Source organism: Saccopteryx bilineata, chromosome 2 (assembly GCF_036850765.1).
Source record: "Saccopteryx bilineata isolate mSacBil1 chromosome 2, mSacBil1_pri_phased_curated, whole genome shotgun sequence".
NCBI lineage: Eukaryota > Metazoa > Chordata > Mammalia > Chiroptera > Emballonuridae > Saccopteryx > Saccopteryx bilineata.
The window spans coordinates 36,091,178-36,109,489 of record NC_089491.1 but is presented as its reverse complement, the minus strand read 5'-3'; the positions used below and the strand labels follow the sequence as shown (position 1 = coordinate 36,109,489).

At 41.5% G+C, this 18,312-nt stretch overlaps 1 non-coding gene across 1 annotated transcript; it reads right to left on the bottom strand.

Annotated features, from left to right (window-relative positions):
- Window positions 1-16,492: 16,492 nt before the first annotated feature.
- TRNAS-AGA (transfer RNA serine (anticodon AGA)) lies at window positions 16,493-16,568 on the bottom strand. Its single transcript has one exon. It is a non-coding gene; the product is annotated as a tRNA-Ser (tRNA).
- Window positions 16,569-18,312: the final 1,744 nt, after the last annotated feature.

Sequence of the window (18,312 nt, the reverse complement as noted above, 5' to 3'; positions counted from 1 at the left end):
AGTTGGCCCGGGCGCTGGGGATGGCTCCATGGCGTCGCCTAAGGCGCTAGAATGCCCACCTCCCCTGCAATAGAGCAATGCCCCAGAGGGGCAGAGCATCGTCCCCTAGTGGGCATGCCCAGTGGATCCTGGCCAGGTGCATGCGGGAGTCGTCTGACTGCCTCCTGCTTCTAACTTCAAAAAAAAAAAAGAAAAAAGCAAAGATGATGAAATTTGCCCAAGATTATACAACTAGTATATGTAGGCAGGGTTTTATACCTAGTTAGGCCTGTGGAACCCCAAAGACAAGAGATTTTTTTTAACATTTTCCATATTGTTGCTGTAACCTCATTTCTGGAGTTATATAGTATATATAAAGCAAGTTCACATCCGTTCATCATTTTACAGATGAAAAGATGGAGGCTTAGAAACCAAGTACACTGCTTAAAGTCATTCTGCTAGTGATGGGCAGAAGCAGTGTTCATAATTATAATGTCAAGCTGAAATCCCTTTACCCTGTACCCTACTGCTCCTCTGTTAGTCTTTCACAGTTAGTGCCTACCTGGATGGACATCACTAGAGTCAAAAGGTAGGTGTTTAATGCAATGAGACTTCCTGTCACAGAATCACCAGAACAGTGCTGCCCCAAATTATGCATGCCAACTAGCCATACATAATTTTTAGACATGAACCAGATGACTGAGTCGCTCACATAATTCAAAACCAGAATAGAATGTTCCTTCTTGATTGCATATTGCATAGCAACAATGGATTTTGGAAAAATTAGGATGGTAATTAACTATGGAAGCAACTGATAACTATTAGAATTGTCACCTACCTTCCTCCTTGACAGAATGTAAGACATTGGGGAAAAGAAAGGAAACACATCTGCGTATTCAGGCTTTAGTAACCTTGCATCTATAATTCATGCAGTAGAATAGCAGAGGCAGCTCTGGAATGGGAGGGGCTGACTCCCAAGGAATAGCCTCTATCCAGCTCTTCATGAGTGTTCATTTCAGAAAGCCTGCACTAATGCTGGAAAGCAGCAAGCAGCAAGGGCGGTGGGAAGAACTGAGACAGGAAAACTGGAAGCATGGGCTCTAGATCTGGCATTGCTACTATCTAGCCACGTGATGAGGGACTAGTCTGACTGCAACTTTGTTACTTTAGTTGTAAAGGAGGGAGACATAATTAAATGTTCTAAGAGTCCCTTTCAGTTGTAACCATGCATGTATTTTGAATTCTAGGCTGTTCTGGTCTGGGCTGTACAGACAATTTAAATTTTATCAAATATTGTCAGAGATCAAAACAGCCAGTATGTGTGTTTTCCATGGTAGAAAGAATGTAACAATAAGGCATAGCTCACCTATCCAAATAATGAGGCAAAATAGATTGGCAAGGAATGAGTTCATGTGATTTTAGTAACTTAGGTCCCTAATATTGACCAAGTTTAGATACATAGTTGCCATGTAGAACTATCAATTTTCTTCTTTACTAAGATGCTTTTAAGTACCTTCCTTGGATTCACTGGGGTCCAAAGAGGAGAGAAATTAGCAAAAAATCATATTTCTTGATGAAAAGAACAGGTTTTTGGCATTTGAATTTTACTCATCCAATGCTAAGCAGCACCTGTTCAGTTGATTGGTGATATAGTGATAAATAGCTGGCCTGTTAAAAGGCAATATTATTCTCAGATAAAGTTCTGGTGCTTGCCTGATTGCCTGTAGAGAGACAGGAAGATAGTGGACGGAAATATAAAACAGCTGTGTCTTGAGGTGAGGAATTGGATCTACAGTCTAGGAGGGTGAACTGTTCCTGTCTCAGAAATGTTCATCCCAATGAACTCTTGCATAACTCCAGCAATTGTAATAGAAGAAACTCATTAAGGAGGTTAGGCTCCTTTCTTTGTCTTTTTTTGGGGGGTGGAGGGATGCAGATGGTGGTATTATCTAATTACAGTTCATTTAAGTGAGGTGAATAGAGCATACTTCAGGAAGTTGACACTGGCGTGAGCTGTTTCTTGGCTTGAACACTCCTTTTTCCTTCATTGGAATAAAGAGGGGTTGGGTCTAATCTTTAAAATCACTTACAGCTCTAAAATGCTGAAATTATATGTTCATCTTTCCAGTTCTCTATAACTCTGTAGTAAAAGCTAAAAACAAAGAATTCCCTGTGATTTCCCATGAAAGGCAAAAATAAAAAGTATGCATGCATAATTTAATATTGATATTTGTATTATTTAGTCTGATCGCAGAAGAGTCATAGCCTGTCTTGTTTTCCATTTTAATCCCAGGGGAGATTTAGGAGCCATTTTCTTTGCCTCAACTTCCCAGACAGTACTACACATAAACATTCAATGTGTACAAACTTCCCATAAGAGAATTAAGTATTTTAATTTCCATCACTGGGGAGGAATTTGTATTTGCAAGGTCAGAGATTGACAGATGACTCATGACTGGGGCATAATTCCAACATATAATCACAGGAACCTGTGGTTTCTAATTCATAGGGAGCTATAGACTTTGGGTATTGAACACTTCAACCCCTTTGTTTGACAGATGAGGAAACTGAGGCCCAGAGGGAACCTAATTAGAGATAGAGCTAACTGGCACTAGGGCTCCTAGTTCAGCATTTTTTTCCAATCATACCTTGCGGCTTTCAATACTTATGAATATTCTCATTGATAACCCTCCCCTCAGAGGTGAGGATTGGAAGGATGAGGTGTTGTTCAACCCCCATTTGGGGAGGGACAGGATAGAAGGTGGCTGCTATTTGTCAATAGGCTGAGGGCAGCCCTTCATTCCATATTTCCACACCTATCCCTAGTTGTTAATCTAGGCTTTGTTATTTTCCAGCTCCACCCTCCCCTTCCTCATTCCTTCAGGAGTTGAAGCCCACTCAGGACCCAAGATGAATGAAACAAATGTCAGGCAAGGAAAGGACACTTGGGCCCTCAATATAATTGCTTTGTGTTAGATGTTAATTGTAATCCTTACCTAGCAGATGGGATAACTTACTTCTAGAAACTATTGCCTAATAAGAGGCGTCTTCAGAAAGAGGAACCTTTTGAACCTTAAAGGATGAGTAGAATTTTAATAACCTTCACCTCACTGGCATTTGCTGTCTATATTACCCTGTTGTCTGTTCTAATTTTTAGGGTTTTGTTTTTTGAATGATTCATGAATGTTGTAAACACCTCAAGTTCAAGGATATATATATATATATATATATATATATATATATATATATATATATTTTTTTTTTTTTTTTTAACAGAGGCAGAGATAGACAGGGACAGACAGACAGGAACGGAGAGAGATGAGAAGCATCAATCATTACTTTTTCGTTGCGCGTTGCGACTTCTTAGTTGTTCATTGATTGCTTTCTCATATGTGCCTTGACCGCTGGCCTTCAGCAGACCGAGTAACCCCTTGCTCAAGCCAGAGACCTTGGGTCCAAGCTGGTGAGCTTTTTGCTCAAGCCAGATGAGTCCACGCTCAAGCTGGCGACCTCGGGGTCTTGAACCTGGGTCCTTCCGCATCCCAGTCCAACGCTCTATCCACTGCACCACCACCTGGTCAGGCAAGGAACATATATTTTAACACTCCAAACAACTGAGTATGAGTATTCATACATTGTAAAACCTCAGAAAGTACTCCCTGTATGGGTGAATGAATGAATGAATGAATGAACTTCATGTCTGCTAAACTTTAGAATTAAAAAGTTGGTAGCTTTGTATATCAGGTTGAATGTAAATTGTTCCTCAAATAAATTTATTCAAATTCTACATATTTTTATACAGGTACTTATTTTTTCACTGTTTTTGTACAGCTTATTTTCGTTTGCCTAAATAAAAATCATTTAAGTAATTTTAACGTATCTTAGGTAAAGTTTAAGAATGAACTTTAAAATTTACTTGCTTTATTTATAGCAATATAATTATATGAACCCATATTACACTTTTAATAACTTCTTTTTTTTATTGAAATACATGTTTATTTTTATAAAATTTAGAAAATAGAGAATTAAGGAAAAAAAGAAAATTCCTCGCCCAGGCCAGATGGCTCAGTAGGTAAGAACACAGTGCCGAGGCACAGAGGTTGCCAGTTTCATCTCGGGTCAGGCCACATACAGGAACAGATTGATGCTTCTCTCTCTCTCTCTCTCTCTCTCTCTCTCTCAAATCAATAAAATAAACATTAAAAAAAGAAAATCCACAATCTTATAACCACTACTGACATATTAGTGATATTTCTTTCAGCCTTTATTCTTCTACAATATATATATAGTTCTATTTTTCTGTCTATTTATACACACACAGATGTATGCATATGTATGTATATATCTACATACCTATGTATATATGCATTTTTTTTACAAAAATGAATCACATAGTATATATATATGCCACTCTACCTTGCATTTTTCATTTATGTTATATTGACTATCTTCCTATATCTTAAAAATATTTTTCAGCCTGACCTGTGGTGGCACAGTGTTGACCTGAAATGCAGAGGTCACTGGTTTGAAACCCCAGGCTTGCCTGGTCAAGGCACATATGAGAAGCAACTACTACAAAGTTGGTGCTTCTTATTTCTCCCTCCTCCTTTCTCTCTCTTCTCTCTCTAAAATCAATAAATAAAACCTTAAAAAAATTTTTTTTCTAAACATCATTAATGAGTCTGACCTGTGGTGGTACAGCGAATAGAGCGTCAACCTGTAATGCTGAGTTCAAAACCCCGGGCTTGCCTAGTCAAGGCACATACAAGAAGCAACTACTATGAGTTGATGCTTCCTGCTCCCCCACCTTACTCTCTCTCTCTTCTCTCTAAAATCAATAAATAAAATCTTTTAAAAAATAAACATCATTAATGATAACTGTATGGTATTCCATTATATGGATATACCATAATTTACTTAAATAAGCCTCTTTACCTTCTGGCATTTAGTTTGTTTCCATATTTTCCCTATAAATAATACTCCAGGCAACATCCTTGTAATACTATCTTTATGCACATGTAAAATGTTTCCAATTATACTAATTATTAACTTAAACGCAGGGTTTTCAATTTTCCCCAATGACCCTCTTCTTTTCTGAGGAAAAAGGTACTGTCTGGCCAAGAGTGGAGGTGTCAGATCTCCAGACCTTTGGGAACTACAAACAAAGGATGGGAAACTTTGTTTTTAGAAGAGATTTGCTTCCTTGTGCTATAAGTTCTTATTATTTTGAAAAAAGAAATAAAAAGCAAGAAAATTAAAATGTGCTCAAAGGCTTAATTTGCATTGACATTATTCAGAGCACAAAACATTTACCAGCCATCTGCCTGCAGAGGTTAGAGAGTTGGTTTAGCCACCACTTCCCTCCCACCCCTATTACACAGAAACACATGCATGTGTTATGGAAATGTGTTTATATAGCTGGGTGAAGTTTCTTGCTTTTTAATCAAACTGCAGTGTCAGAGTATAATAGGTGCTCAATTAATATTTATCAAGTGAAAGAAAGAAAAATTTTTTATTGATTCAATTATCACAAGTCTACCTCTATATTGATCAACACACTCTCTCACCCAAGGTCAGGAGTTCTTTGAGAAAGCAGAAAGTGAGTATCTTATTTCCAACCTCCACAGGAAACAAAGGTGAGGCTACCAGGATCCATTGCCCACACCCTGTCCCCGACATTTTCAGGATGACAGACCTGCCTGATCAAAGCCAACAAGTAGATAGTCACAAGCATATTTTCTCATCTTAAAACAAACCAAAGCTTCCTAAAGGTAGGAACACATTTTGTTCTTGCATATCAAAGTTGAATTGCTATACATTGTTTGTACAAATTGTGGATGAAGAAGGAACATGCCGATCTTCGCACTACATAAAATTTAGAATTCTGGCCCTGGCCGGTTGGCTCAGCGGTAGAGCCTCGGCCTGGCGCGTGGGGGACCCGGGTTCGATTCCCGGCCAGGGCACATAGGAGAAGCGCCCATTTGCTTCTCCACCCCCACCCCCTCCTTCCTCTCTGTCTCTCTCTTCCCCTCCCACAGCCAAGGCTCCATTGGAGCAAAGATGGCCCGGGCGCTGGGGATGGCTCCTTGGCCTCTACCCCAGGCACTAGAGTGGCTCTGGTCGCAGCAGAGCAACGCCTCGGAGGGGCAGAGCATCGCCCCCTGGTGGGCAGAGTGTTGCCCCTGGTGGGCGTGCCGGGTGGATCCCAGTCGGGCGCATGCGGGAGTCTGTCTGGCTGTCTCTCTCCGTTTCCAGCTTCAGAAAAATACAAAAAAAAGAAGAAGAAAAAATAGAATTCACTTAGGCATTAATGTGTGAAACCTTATTCTAACCATTTTCTCCAGTGGGTCTCTCAATATCTCAGGTCTGAAATGGCCTGAAAGCCCATTCAAGCTTTTCTCTGATGCTTGGCCTCCACCACCAACATTCCTGCTTCTGTTTGAGTATCTTCAGTGACGGGAAGCTTACCATTTTTCCATCTATCTTTGAATAGGCAATCCTTGTTGTTAGGGCCAAAATCTGCCTCTATATCATATCCCCACAGGTCCCAGTCAGAATGTCGAAACCAAGTCTGATCATTATTCCTCATGAATGTGTAAATGCAGCTTGGGTTTCCTTAATTCTTGTTTTCTCCAGGCTACAAATAATTTTGCAAAATTCTCTTAAAATTTTCCAGTTTCCCTTACCCAAAACTTCTGGTTAGTAATGGTGGACCGATTAGTTAGTAATAATTCCTCCAGGAATCAAAGCCAGCGACTCCTGATTCCTTTCTCAGAAATTGTCCCTGAACAAGAAGTATGTGCCTGAGTTATCTATTTCTTTCCTCAAGTCTCTCACAATGGTAGATAGAATGCTATGACTATTTTAGTTCCTGGCTTTTGCACCAGGAAATAAAGGCCAGCTGTAGGAAGCATTCAGGAAAAGGAGTGTGGTTACTGTGGAAAAAAGCATGGGCTTTGGAGGGAAGCTGTTGTTTTAAATTCCAGCTCCTCTTTGAAATTGTTCTGAGCCTCTGTGCAAGATGATTAACTTTTCTGGGTTTTTATTTCTTCCTCTATAACAGAAAGATATATCTATGTTAAAGTGTTGCTTCAAGAGCTAAATAGAATAGTATACTTAAAGCCCTGGCTTATGATGGACCTGCTATAAATGGTAACTATTACTAATCAGAAGAAATAATTTTTCACTAGAAAACTTATAGCTCAGTCATACTCTGAATGGAATGGGTACTTTTTTACTACCACAGCATCCCTTGTCATTTGTTAGTCCTGCTTAAGTGCTCTCTGGCTTCCAATTCACAGTAGATCTTTTTAAAGAATGACCCATATCCACAGTTCTCTTGTTCTTATCTTCTATTTATTCTGTAGCCCAAGGACAGATGGGGCTTCTGACCTCCCATAGTCTCTGAAATGCCTCTTCTAAGGGAAGTCTCCATTGCCAAATCCAAGCAACATTATTGGCCACAAGACCCTTTCAGGAAAGTTCTCCCCTCTTAAGAGATATCACATTCTTCTGGTTTTCCTCTCTGGATGCCCCAAAGCTTCCTCCCATACCTCTTCCTAGGGTCGACTCTTAAATGGTAATGTTCTTTTAGATTTCTTCTTGGGCACCCTTCTCCTCCTATACTCATGGGCAATCTAATCTGACTTCAACTACCAGCCTTAGGCAAAAAATAGGTGTACAGTTGTTCGTATGGAAAGTAATACAATAATGAATAAATAATAATACAAGAATAAACTGTTTTGCATACTCACAATTGTAAACCTACTTTTTGCCCCAACCTGTGTGTCTCCAGCTTATATTTCTCTCCAGAAACACAGACCTATATATCCAGCTCATTCTTGATTTGGTGTTTTCTGGAATGTCCCTTGGGTACGTCACACTCCACTTGTTCAAAGTGGAACCGATTATCTTCTTCTTCTAATCAGTCTGAACTCCTGTGCTCTGTAGCTGAATGACCAACACCACCATCCAGTCCCTCCATTTGCGAAAGCCAGAAATCTGAAAGTCAACCTTCATTCTTCTCTCTCCCTTAGACTCTCTAATCTAATTAACCACCAAGTTCTATCAATTGTTGGTCTTTAATCTCTCTAAAATTCATCATATTCTGTCTATCCCCTCTGCCACCATTTTTGCTCAGGACATCAACAACTGGTCTTTTTTCTTTGGTCTTATCACTGCTACTGAATTTTCTACCCTGTGGTCTAAATTCTCTTTCCAACTATAATTTTTATAATCTTAGCCTCCTATATAAAATACTTTATTTTCTGGTGTCCTCAGGAAAAACTACAAATGACTTGACCCTGTTTAGAGGACCTTTTTATTAATCTGGCTCCTGCTTTTCTCACTAAGCTCATCCCTTTCCACTCCTCGGCCCCTATCTAGTGCCTCTTCTTCGTTCTTTCTCTATTTTTCTCTTTTCCGTCCAAGTCTCCCACCTCCATACCCACATACTCAACTAACTGGCTATCTCCTGAACTCACCAAACTGTTAGCTCAGTGTCTTTGCACATGCTTCCCTTTCTAAAAACGTACCTACACCTGACCTGTGGTGGCACAGTGGATAAAGCGTCGACCTGGAAATGCTGAGGTCGCTGGTTTGAAACCCTGGGCTTGCCTGGTCAAGGCACATATGGGATTTGATGCTTCCAGCTCCTCCCCCCTGTCTCTCTCTCCTCTCTGTCTCTCTGTCTCTCCTCTCTAAAATGAATAAATAAAAATAATTTAAAAAATAAAAATAAAAAAATAAAAACGTATCTACTAGTTTAGTTAAAATAATGTGCCAGTGCTGCTCCCTTTGCTGTCACAAGTATATAGCACAGTAATATAAGATGTTAACACCATGGGGAACTGGGGTGAGGGGTTTATGGGAAATGCTCTGCACTATTTTTCCAACTTTGCTTAAACTATTCCAAAATAAAAAGATCAATAAAAAAAATAAAGTTTCCATGAACCCTTCTGTGTCTGCTTAGCCACTGCTTCTATGTATCTATAAGACCTGTGCCGCTTCTGTCAGAGCACTGAGCGCAGTATCTTGCCATTGTCCATGTGCCTGTCTCTTCCACTGAAAAAGGATAGAAATCATTTCTTACTCATTTTTGTATCCCTGCTACTAGCATAGTGCCTAGCAAATGGGAATTGTTGAATAAGTATCTCCTAAGTAAATGTTTGTTGTTCAATAAGTTGATTTGGGGCAATAGTACCAAAGCTTTTCTTGTAGAGCAATATGAAATTACAGGCCTAGAAGAAAGGAACTTTAAAGTCTCAGACTTAAATGACTTGTAGGCTCAGCTTGTTTCACAGCATGATGGACTTGACAGATATGAAACGATGGATACACCCGAATATCACATGTGTCCCTACACGCTCTGTGTGTGTTTCCAAGAGAGTCACTTCTTCCTCTGCAGGTAAAGAGTCCTGGGCCAGCCCAGCTGGGTTGGCTCACTCCAGGTGAGCCTTGCAGGTTACTGGGCACATCCTGGGAGGGTGTGGACTGTGTGTCAAGAGCACGAAAGCCAACTAGGGCAGAGAGCACAAGAACCTGTTGGAAGAAGAATGACACCACAAGGAGATGAATCTCCAGTTCAGCAATTCTAGTCCCAGCTCTTTCGTTAATGAGCTATGTGACCTTGGACAAGTGTCTTCCTCTTTGTAAGCTCCAGTATCTGTATTTGTAAAACAAGGGCTTGGATTGGCTGGTCTCTAAAGTCCCGTTCAGGATTGATGCTCTGGGATTCCGTGATCAGTGTGAAGACAGTGAACACCAGCAGAAGGAACAGGTAAGTGTATATTAGGAACATGTGGCAACTAAACCATCAGTTCCAGGTCAGCAGCAGTCTTCAGCATAAAGAAAGCAAGACACAGATTTGTTTAAGTCATGGGGGGGGGGGGGGCAGAGACCTCTGGGGCACAATAGCTCACCATTTTATCTTAAGGTCTGTGAAAAGAAGCATTTTCAAGGATTAGAGTAGAGTTAGGTGGGTGGAAGAGCAATTTGTTATTAATTTTTACTTAATAATAAAATGATCACATTTGGGGAAAAGTTTGATGTTAATTGGCTAGTAGCTGTGATTATTTTCTTCGCACTGAAATTATCCAACATTTAAGTATCAGAAACGATGTAAAGAGTACCAACTGGGACAGGAGTGATAGCAATGCAGTGTTTTTTCTGTTTGTTTGGTTTTCTTTTTTTATTGATTTTAGAGAGAGGATGGCAGAGAGAGAGAGAAACATCAATCTGTTTTGTAGGTGCCCTGACCGGGTATCAAACCAGCAACCTCTGCATATTTGGCTAGAGCAATGCAATAAATTTGTTTTGTTTTGTTTTTTTGTTTTTAGAGAGAATGAGAGAGACATAGACAGACAGGCAGAAAGGGAGAGAGATGAGAAGCATCAACTTCGTAGTTGCAGCACTTTAGTTGTTTGTTGATTGCTTCTCATATGTGCCTGAGGGGGCTTCAGCTGAGCCAGTGACCCCTTGCTCAAGCCAGTGAGCTTGGACTCAAGCCAGGGACCTTGGGCTCCAAGTCAGTGACCATGGGGTCATGTTAATGATCCCACGCTCAAGCCCGCTCATTCAAGCTTGTGAGCCTGCACTCAAACCAGAAGAACCCATGCTCAAGCCAGCAACCTTGGGGTTTTGAACCTGGGACTATAACATCCTAGGTTGATGCTCTGTCCACTGTGCCACCACGGGTCAGGCTGCGATGCAGTGTTTTTTAATGGAACTTTTAAGTGGGTGAATTGAAATTACTTGGAGTTTGAGGCTATGAACTATCAAGTCATGAAAATTCAGAATTGCCTTAGCCAAGTGGAACAAAATTCTGTTTATTTTGAAGTTTACCTGTCTCAAATGGGCAGCTGTGGCTTTGATGATTATATTAAAGACAACTTGGGAAGCAGGAAGAAAAGTATGTATTTGCCTAATTGAATAAATACATTATAACCAACTGTTACTAGTTAGAGAACTTACTAATTCTGAGTAGAGCTACTGAGTAGAGAAGAATATACATTATGATTTTTTTAAATCCTGGTAATGTTTTTTTGCTTATCATTCACTGCTATCAGAATTTCCAAAAGGTGTGTGGAAACCACTGACTTTGTCCTTGAAGATCAGGAAGTATGTGGGCACAGGGTATGCTTAGGAACTGGCTCAGGGCGACTCCTTTCATATCTGGTCCTTCCTCTGTGTTGACCAAGAGTTTCCTCACCTTCTTAGAATACTTATGCAATAATTCACTAGGGTTCAGAGACTGTAGACGATTGCTTCACCTCTTGAAAGTTTTGGATATGAATCCTCGTGGACACACTTAGCCAAACGTTAATATGCAGAAGTGTCATTTTTGGCCGTTAGCACTGAAGAGAGCAAGGAGCAAAGAAAGCCCCTCCTGAGAGACGAGAGAACCAGCCAAATTCAGAGAGAGTTCAGAGAAATGGGACAAGCTTTAGGCCCTAGATATTAAAGCCAAAGCACAAAAATAGTAATAGTTAAATTTATTGAGTATTTACTCTATACCAAGCAACATTCTAAATCATAATCAGAATTATATTAATAACTCACACCAGCTCTCTGAGGCACGCTCTTTCCATTTTCTAAACGGAAAACTCAGGTACACAGAGATTAAATATTCAAGTTGTAGAGCCAGGACACAAAGCCAAACAGTTGGGCTGTAGAGTATGTGCTGTTAACCACCCATGCCCTAGTGCATAAATATTTTTCAAGGTTGCACACGATGCTTATTCTATTATCTCCAGCATCCAGCCTGGGGCTTTGTTCAGTATTCAAGAACTGAATAGAAACAAGCAGACTCAGCCTGTGCCCAAGGCGGGTCCCTGGAGTGTGTGGGAGGCTCTGTTTGCTCAGCGCAGTACTTGAGAAATGGAATGCTAGGAAGTCCCTGAGCCTGGGCTGCAGAAGGCTAGGCCAGCCAGCTGACGTGGGGTCATGGGGAGGGTTTCTCCCCACTGCACAGAAAGGCGGGGTGGGGGGACCTTGGGTTTTTAGGAGCCCAGAGCTGAGGGATGTGAGAAAGCAGCCTGCTCATTCCGTTGCACACCCTGGAAACTTAACCCTGTGCTTGGCACTGGCCACTGCCAATACAGGGTTGGATTGTGCATATTCCTTGCCCCAGAGGAGCCCCCATCTAGTATTGGGAAGAGATGCCTATCCAATGGGACTCCAGAAATTGCCTTAGGACCCCTGTCCCGCTTTGTAAAGGCAGACAAGCTTAATTCTAAACCCTTTTGTTTTTCTTGGTGGAGTTTTTCATATTCAGCTAACTGCCCACTAAGTGGATTCAGGAGATGGGTTGTAAACCTTCAGACCCCTGGATGACCTTTCTGGATCAAGGATGGTGGGGGCTAAGATGACGGCAAGGCTGAGTAGTCAGAATTTGCAAAAAGGCCCTGCAATTAAAATGGCAAGAGGGATTGTTGGAAAAGAGAAAGGAGGAGTGAAAGAAAGATACCTGTTCTTCCATTCACAAAACACTAGGACCCAGTTATCCCAGTGGGGAGAAGAGGGCGTTTATTCTGTGTTGGCCATGGAGCCTTCTTTTGGGTCAGGTCTCTTGAGTGATGAGGAAATCTTGGTAGGCTAGGGACTCGTTTGGTATGAAGGTGATGTCTGGTTTGTCTGCACAGTCTCAGTTTATGTTATTTATATTGCCTTATTCCACTCTAAAAGCTATCCTGGTTTGGATGATAATATTACCATCAGGCTACCCATGGATGAAAAACAAGTGTATCTTTCTGGTGGGCCTGAGTTATGAATTTTAAGGTCAAGAGATATTGGGGTATAAACACCACTTGCTGGATAGCTGATTCCTGTTGCCACTAAGCCTGAGCATGGAGAGAAGTCTCTCCTTTTCCCCCTTAGCTTGGCTTGAAAAACAGAAAACTAAAACTTACTTGCAAAATTAATAGAAAACAAAAACAAAAAAAAGATCTCTTTTGAAGTAGAAAAACAGACACAGGGTACAAATTTATTAAGTTGTTGTCACTGATCAACTTGACTGGCTCCATTGAGAATAAGCAGTTCTTGGATCTTCTAGCTTTTTTCACTTAGGGTTTTAGCTTTCCTTCATCCAGAGAGAGGCTAGGGTGGGGTGCAGGTAAGAACCATAGGTGGGGGGCTCAACCCCTCACATGTACTGCTAGACTACGGGACCGTGATGTGTTTGTGCTGGAGGTATACCCTCCTGACTCCTGGGGGAAGGGAGGGAGATGAGTTATTTTCTTCTGTGGGAGTTACCCCTGGAGATCTGCTTGAAGCACACTCACAGTGAATGTAGCAATTATTAGAAATTTGCAAAGGAGTCAAGGAGAAGGAAAGAAACTGGTGTTTGGTGAAGTTTAATTGAGCATTGCCTTGACCATTTGCGGCAATCAGCTTCGCTTGTGTGGCCTGTTCATAGATGAAAGAAAGTGAGGATGTGAGGATAGAGCCTACTTTTGTTTCCTCCCCACCCCCACAGGCTCCTCCATCCGTGTCTGTGTTGTTGTGCTTCCATTGCTAAGTCCATCAGACAGGATCTGTGATTGTGTGTGACCTTAGTCATCTGTTTGTCACAGATACATTTTGGACTGTTTAAACTGATTCATTGCCTCTTCCCTTTGGGTACAGATGGAGATAAGGAGGATTATTAATAGGCAATTATTGAGCATTAGGCCTGTCATAGACATTGAAGAGAATTACAGGGTCAGGGATTTATAGTCAAAATTTAAAGAGATGTAAAAAAAAAAAAAAGACAAACCTCAAACATTGTTTAGGTTTTGATGTCGGAAACTCATTGCTTCAAAGATCTAGAAGCGTGTAATAAAACCACGCCAGCTCTTGTTTCTATTTCCCCAGTAAATAGCTAAAGGTCACTGAATAAATTAATAACAGAGTGCAAGGGTGTGCTTCTTCAAGGAGGGTTCCTCTAAGAACTTTGCTATTTCAGGAAGACATGGGTGATGGCTTTTGTGAATCAGTTTTAGAAGGAGCCAGGTAAACTGGTGGCCAGCAATAACATCTGGAGCTATTGAAATTGAGACTGGGTAGTCAATTAGTTCTCATGCTTCCTTCCATTCAAACCTCCTGTGTCACACAGGCCACGTGAATAGTCTGGGAATACCCTCCCTGCAGGGTCCTTGCTGGTATTTGATTTCTTCTGACAAACTGCCAGTCTCCATGTCAAACCCTCTCTGAAAGTTGAAATAAATTCTGGATTGATAAAATAGCATACTGATTATTTAAGAGATGTGACATAGCTTGACTAGGCGGTGGCGCAGTGGATAGAGCGTCAGACTAGGACGTGGAGTTCCCAGGTTCCAAACCTCGAGGTCGCCAGCTTGAGCACGGGCTCATCAGCTTAAGCATGGGGTCGCTGGCTTGAGTGTGGGATCATAAACATGACCCCATGGTCACTGGCTTGAGCCCAAGGTCGCTGGCTTGAGCAAGGGTTCACTCACTCTGCTGTACCCCCCCCCCCATCAAGGCACATGTGAGAAAGCAATCACTGAACAACTAAGGTTCTGCAACTAAGAATTGATGCTTCTCATCTCTCTCCCTTCCTGTCTGCCTTTTCCTATCTGTTCCTCTCTCTGACTCTCCGTCTCTGTCAAAAAAAAAAAAAAAAGGAAAAAAAGAAATGTGACATAACCTACTTATAAAGACTATTAAATGCATGCAAAAGCTTTAGACATTTTCAAGGAACCAATTCCTAAGGCACTGCCATTGCTCAAGACTTTGTTCTTTTCTACTAATCATGCCTAGAAACTGACACCAGAAACAATGTATCAATCTTAAAAGCAACCACACTTATAACTTTATAGTAATGATAGAAATACTGACTGAGAACATTTGAATGTTAATAAAAAATAATAGCTAAAAGGTATTGAGGGCATTTTGTGTGCCAAATCCTACACTGAGAACTTTACATGCATTGTCTTGCTTAATCCCCCCAATAATAAGTATTATTATGTAGACATTATTATCTTATTACTTCAGTTTTACAGATAAATATTATTAAAGCCCAAACTCTCTCCAGAATTCCTAACCAGACAGTCAACTGTCTACTCATCATCTCTATTCGGATATTTAATAGGCATCTCAAGTTTAAAATGTCCCAAACCTGTCTCTTAATATTTCCCTTCTCATTCCCCTGCATCTAGCGAATTTGTACCCCTTTATTGTTCTTCATCTTGAGTAGTGACAACTCCAGCCTTCAAGTGGTCAGGCCAAACCCCTGGCGTCAGCTTGACTCACTTCTTTCCCTCCCATACCACCTTTGGTCTGGACAGCAAATTCTGTTGCTGCACCTTCAAACTGTGTCAGAATCTGACCACTTCTCAGAATCTGACCATTCTTCACTCCGCTGCTCTTACCCTGGTTCAAACCACCAGATCCTCCTTCACCTGGATGATTGCAGTGACCTCCTTCAGCCCTTGCCACCTTTATGTCTATTGTCATCACCGTAGCCAGAGTGCTCCCATTAAAATGCAAGTTCAAAACCTTCTGTGGCTTTACAGCTGACTCAGAGTGGAAATCAAAGCCCTTAAATGGCTACCAAGCCTTATCAAGGGCCAGTTTCTTTCCTGATCTTTACCTTTAGTTCGTAGACCGTGAATTTTATGCGGTCTCCGTGCATATGTGAATCTGTCCCCTCTTCCGGGGAGAGCCAAAGCAGCTGTCACCAGATTCTCGAAGGACTCAGATTCTCCGAAAACCTTAAGAACTACTGCTCAGAGGAAGAGTCACACTTGAAAATCCGGTTTTAAAAAGGGACTTATTCAAATTATAACATAATTTGGAGAGGATTCTTTATTTGACAAAAGGAATCACTTAAAATGTCTTCTGCCTTTCCAATATAGTGAAATGAGTGACATTAAATGCATGCCCTTCTTTTACTGGATCTTTGTGACCAAAGTGTATCAGTTCTCAGGGGATTCAGAGTAAATCCTATTACAATAAAATCTATGTGTAACAAAAAGATGTTTGAGCCTATAACTAAAGGTTCTCTTATTTCAAATAATAACAAACTTTTGTTTATAGCTTTGGGCTTGTTGTGTGAGAGGTGCTGTATTTGGAGACATTTTTGACACATAGCCTAATGCAGAGCTTGGGACACACTAAATAAAGCCCTCAATGCCTGTCTTTGTATGCTTTGCCCTTTTCTCTTCATTCTAGAATTTACAGCATTTCACAGGCACAGTTTTTTTTCCTTGGGTTTTTTTTTTTTTTTTTTGTATTTTTCTTAAGTTGGAAACGGGGAGGCAGTCAGACAGGACTCCTGCATGCGCCAGACCGGGAACCACCCGGCATACCCACCAGGGGGCGATGCTCTGCCCATTTTGGTTGTCGCTCTGCCACAATCAGAGCCATTCTAGCGCCTGAGGCAGAGGCCACAGAGCCATCCTCAGTGCCCAGGCAAACTTTGCTCCAATGGAGCCTCTGCTGCGGGAGGGGAAGAGAGAGACAGAGAGGAAGGAGAGGGGGAGGGGTGGAGAAGTAGATGGGCGCTTTTCCTGTGTGCCCTGGCCGGGAATCGAACCCGGGACTCCTGCACTCTAGGCTGATGCTCTACCACTGAGCCAACCAGCCAGGGCCCGCAGGCACAGTTTTAATGATATTGGGCCCAAAGTGATTCTGGAGTCCAAGGAGAGAGAACAGGAGTGCCTGCAGGTGGATTAGCCCAGAGGTGGGTTTTCAAGTCAATGAGACCCCAGCACTACATTCTCTCCTACATTCCCAGCATGTGTGTAAACTATGCCTTGGTCCTTGTCTTCTACCCCTGGACCATTAATAGGCCTAGAAACCCTGACCTATATCCCAAGGCTATTATGTGAATTAACTAGTGAATCATAATTGATTGCAAACTCAACATTAATTATTGTTATCACTGTCAAGCTCCAGTTCGAGTTCCTGACCTGGGAGAGAATCTGCTCACACAGTGGCTCTCTGGGAGTTCAGACACACCACAAACCTATGAGGGATGTGTTCTCCTTTGAAGTATGTTAGGAGCACTTCAAAGTATTTTAAAGTACCTGCGTCTACACTGGAGAGGTGTCCTGTTTGTAAGTGACTCAGGGAACCTGGTCACTGTCCATAAGATCAGAAGGACTGTCATGGGACAGAGGATGCAGTCTTGTTTGTCATGGGCCCAAAGGGCAGAACTAGCGCCAGTGGGAGGCTAATGTTAGCCAAAAGTGGGAAGAATGTTAGCAGCTAGAGCAGTTCAGCTATAGAACCAACTGCCTGAAAAAGCAGGGAGTTCTCTCGAGTTGTGGACAAGTTCAATCAAGCAAAGCTAGATGACTTTTATTTTCAAATAATTTATTGATTTATTACCTACCCTGTGCAGGGCATTGTGTCTTCTCCTGGCTAACTCTTACTTACCTCTGGGTTTTAACTTAAATGTAACTTTCCTGAAAAAGCCTTATCTGTATTCTCACATTACTAGGTACTTCTTCATGGCTTGAGCTCAAGGTTGCTGGCTTGAGCAACGGGTCACTGGGTCAGTTTGAGTGTCCCAGTCAAGGCACATATGAGAAGCAATCAATGAACAACTAAAGTGAAGCAACTATGACTTGATGCTTCTCACTCTTTCTCCTCTCTCTATCAAAATCAATTTTTAAAATGACTGAATAAATAGGTGAAAAGCTGAATGAATGTGATGTTCCAGGAAATTTTTCCTATGAAGGAAGAATTCTCTGAGTAGAGAGAAGACTGTCATTTCTGGAATTCTTGGAGGCCTCACTCTTATGGCAGAATCCTAACTTAAGACAGAAGATGTGAATGAATAAGAAATGAGCTATGGAACTTCAGAGATGGAATAACAATTATGAAAATAGTTATAGAAGAGAGGGCACCTGACCTGAGTCTTGAATCAAAGATCAAAGATGGAATTTGGATTTGACATGTTCAGCTGAGAGGTGGAGGAAGAAAGATTATTCTAGCTAGAAATAAACGGTATGAGCAAAGATATCAAATTTGGAAATTCAGAGTGTGTGTAGGGTAGTAATGTGACAACACAAGGAAGGCCATACGGGATACCAAATGAGACAGGCAGCATAAAGAATTTGGACTGATTTCTCTGTAGGCAGGCTTTGCCATAGAGAGGATCCATCCACTGAATCAGGAGGGCGTGGGGGTCAGTTACTTCTGTAGTGTTCCAAGAGAAATGGTGTGGACAGTGACAAAGACTGAATGTCTCCAGGAAAAGGCCAGTCGGCTATCTCTCTAAAGGCCTTCACAATGAGGTATTACAACAGTGATCTCAGAGGGGGTTCAGGTTCTGGCCGTTGCCTAACAGGCTCAGAAATCTGACTTGTCAGCACTCACAAGTACATC